The sequence below is a fragment of the Austrofundulus limnaeus genome, unplaced genomic scaffold (assembly GCF_001266775.1).
Source record: "Austrofundulus limnaeus strain Quisiro unplaced genomic scaffold, Austrofundulus_limnaeus-1.0 Scaffold52, whole genome shotgun sequence".
NCBI lineage: Eukaryota > Metazoa > Chordata > Actinopteri > Cyprinodontiformes > Rivulidae > Austrofundulus > Austrofundulus limnaeus.
In genome coordinates this window covers 124631-128423 of record NW_013952454.1, presented here as the reverse complement: position 1 = coordinate 128423, position 3793 = coordinate 124631, and positions in this window count along the sequence as shown.

Sequence of the window (3793 nt, the reverse complement as noted above, 5' to 3'; positions counted from 1 at the left end):
GGCAAACATGTTGATTACACCCACAAAGGTGTTGAGTTTGCACATGAAATTTCCAAAAGGCCACATATAATCATGATAGAGAGAGACTGTAAAGAAAATCAGGAAGGTCGTGAAGAGGAAGTCAGCAATGGCCAAGTTGAGAAACCACACAGAGTTGACTGTTCTCTTCATCTTGAAGCCCGTCACGTAGATKACCAGCCCATTGCCAACRGTCCCAGCGACAGTTATCAGACAGTAGATGACCACGGAGAACGTCTTTACATGTTTGTTGTTCACCTCCAGTCCCGATGAGTTATTTAGATCTAATGAAAGAAAATGGAAACAACTAAAAATGACTGCAAAACACCTCAAGATTACAAAAACTGGTACAATTTGGAATTTCAATGCAATAGCCCAAATGTGGTCAGAAAAGCAAATTGACTAATTATCATTGCATTAGGTTTGAACAATATTAAGTAAATTTTGCAACAGATTAAATATTTTGAAATGTATCATGTATATTAATTTATGTCCAGTTTAACAGGAAATCACATTGTAGCACATCTTCTCCAATATTATATTTGAAGCATCTTACCAGTCTCCATTCTGCATACAGCTTCGAGTGTGTCTTCGTTCTGAGAAGCTTTTATTATCTGATCTTAGCTGAATGTTTTTCCTGTTAATTACTCCTCCCTTTCAGCTCAAACAAATGACCACAACTAAAGGCAGAGCACCTGATGGTGCATTCTGTTTGTGACCAGTTGTAAAATGTTGAAATCATAGTGTTATGTTGCAAAATTCAACTGAAATTCTGCCTGATGTTAAAATTCTGAGTATCAGCAGTCCTGACAAACTTTAACATTGCTGTCGTGTACAAAAAAGGGTGACGAAAGCTACAGTATTTAAATATGTAATTACATCTTTCAGTTTTTATAACATTAGGTCACATTGGGCGACTGTGGCAGAGTGGTTAGGGGAGTGGTCCTAGAACCGGAAGGTTGCCAGTTTGATCCTCCGTCCAGCTGTCTCAGTTGTGTCCTTGGGCAAGACACTTCACCCCTAATACCTCTGATGTGTGTCCTGTCAGTGTATGAATGTGATCGGCACTGATTAGTCTCCATAGTTGATTGTACATGTTAGCTTTGTAGAGACCTAATAGAGTGCTGTGGAAATGGTTAAATGAGGACACAGATTGTAGAGTAAAGCGCTTTGAGTRTCCTGGATGGATAGAAAAGCGCTATATAAGTACAATCCATTTACCATTTGCATTAATATGTATAGTTATGTACAGCCTCTCTAAAACATTGATTCATTAAACACTTAAAACAGAAAAAAAAATCCATAAAAAAGGCCAAGTCATTCACAGATCATACTCCAACATGCTAACACTTTGCTTAAAACTTTAGCATCAGCTGTTAACTGTCAACCTTGCTTGCCTGTTAGAAAAAGATCTCACAAACAACTTAACAGATCTGAATGACCAATTCAGAAAGTGATCACTGAATGTGCCTGTATACGTTTTGAAGTTAACCCAATTCAAGATCGCCACAACCAATTCAATTCAAAAATTCTTTATTGATCCCGATGGGAAATTAAATGTTGTTGTAAATCATATTATCCTGGTTTCCTGAGTTGTTTTCCTGTAGATGATGATGGCTGTGGTCAGGAAGGACCTCCTGTAGCGGTCTGTCTTACAAATCTGATGAAGCCTTTGATTGAAGACGCTCTGTTGCAGAATGACAGTTTGATGAAGAGGGTGCTCAGGTTTGCCCATGGTATGGTCAGAAAGCCTGGCAGGTAGACATTGGGGTCAGGCATATAATCCTGCAGAAATGTCTCAGTGAAACACACAGTACTGCATTCCTGACATTCTGGCTGGGTTTTTGTTAGGGCTCGGAGTTTGTCCAATTTGTTCCCCAACGATCTCTCATTACCCATCACGATAGATGGAAGAGATGGTTAGAAATTTTGGAAACTAACTAATCAAAGTTAGCCAACACAAAATGGCTACATTTTACTCAGTTTTATAAGTACTGAGCTAAATTTTAATATGGTAGTAGCTGAGAATCACAGATTTTCTAGTAACATGAATTGAGACTGAGTGTAACATTATTCTCTAAGGGACCTATGTTATCTGGTACCGATGTTCTCTGGTACCTATGTTGTCTGGTACCTATGCTCTCTGGTACCTATGTTCTCTGGTACCTATGTTCTTTGGCACCTGTTTCCTGATACCTATATTTTCTGGTACCTATGTTCTCTGGTACCTGTTTCCCGGTACCTATGTTCTCTGGTACCTATGCTCTCTGGTACCTATGTTCTCTGGTACCTATGTTATCTGGTACCTATGTTGTCTGGTACCTATGCTCTCTGGTACCTGTTTCCCAGTACCTATGCTCTCTGGTACCTATGTTCTCTGTACCCATGTTCTCTAGTACCTATGTTCTCTGGTACCTATGCTCTCTGGTACCTATGTTATCTGGTACCTATGTTCTCTGGTACATATGCTCTCCGGTACCTACGCTCTCTGGTACCCATGTTCTCTGGCACCTATGTTCTCTGGTACCTATGTTNACCTATGTTCTCTGGTACCTATGTTCTCTGGCACCTATGTTCTCTGGCACCTATGTTCTCTGGTACCTATGTTCTCTGGCACCTATGTTCTCTGGTTCCTATGTTCTCTGGCACCTTTCTCTGGTATCTATGTTCTCTGGCACCCATGCTCCCTAATACCTATATTCCTAGGTGCTCCCCGGTACCCAAGAATTTGCTGCTGTCTTGGTCAGGTCACTCTTGGAAAAGAGGTTTTAAATCTTAATGAGTCTTTTTCCTGGTTAAATAAAGGATGCTACTACCTATGTTCCCATGGTGGCTAAGTTGTCCCAGGGTTAATAGTAAACATCATGAAGTCTTGAACTGCACTCTACCACCCTCCACTCTCACCGACTGCCTCAGTGAACTCAATCACTGGTTTTCCAACAATTTCCCTCAACTAAACAGTGAAAACAGAACTCCTTGTTGTGACAGAAAAAAGTCCACTTCAAAATCTCAACATGTTCTCTTCCCTCTTAACAACTCCCAACTTCCCCCCTTGCTTCAGGTCAAGAACCTAAGTGTTGTCCTTGACACCACACTTTCCTTCGCATCCCACATTAATWACGTGACTCGATCTGCATACTTTCATCTTCATAATATTAACCATTTCCATCCTTCACTGACCCACTCCRCTGCCATTCTTGTACACAGCTTAGTAACGTCCAGGATCGACTGATGCAACTCTCTACTGTTTGGCCTCACCAATAAATCTCTTTAAAAAACCACAGGTGGTTCAGAACTCAGCTGCCCGTGTAAAAACCCAAACCTTATCTCTCTACCCACATTACTCCAGTCCTACAACAGCTTCTTCACTGGCTCTCAGTTAAATATCACATGATTTTCAAAATTCTCCTACACACTTTCAAAGCAATCCACAACCTCGCCCCTCCACACCCAACTGACCTCTGAATGTTTCTATCCCCTCCCACTCTCAGATCTGCCTCCTCCCTCCACCTCTCTGTACCCTCTGCCCGCCTCACCACCACCATGTGGTGCAGGGCTTTCAGCCACTCTGCTCCCCACCTGTGGAACTCACCTCCCTCTGGGCCATGTAACACCACCTCTCGCTCTCTGTTCAAGACTGGCCTGAAAACCCCTCTCTTCAGAATAGCCTATCATTCTTAATTTCATTTGATGGACTTCATTCTTTAATTTATGAGTGTCGTTGTACMCTTAAATTTATTGCTATTGACAAATGTATCTACTGATGTATGTTTCT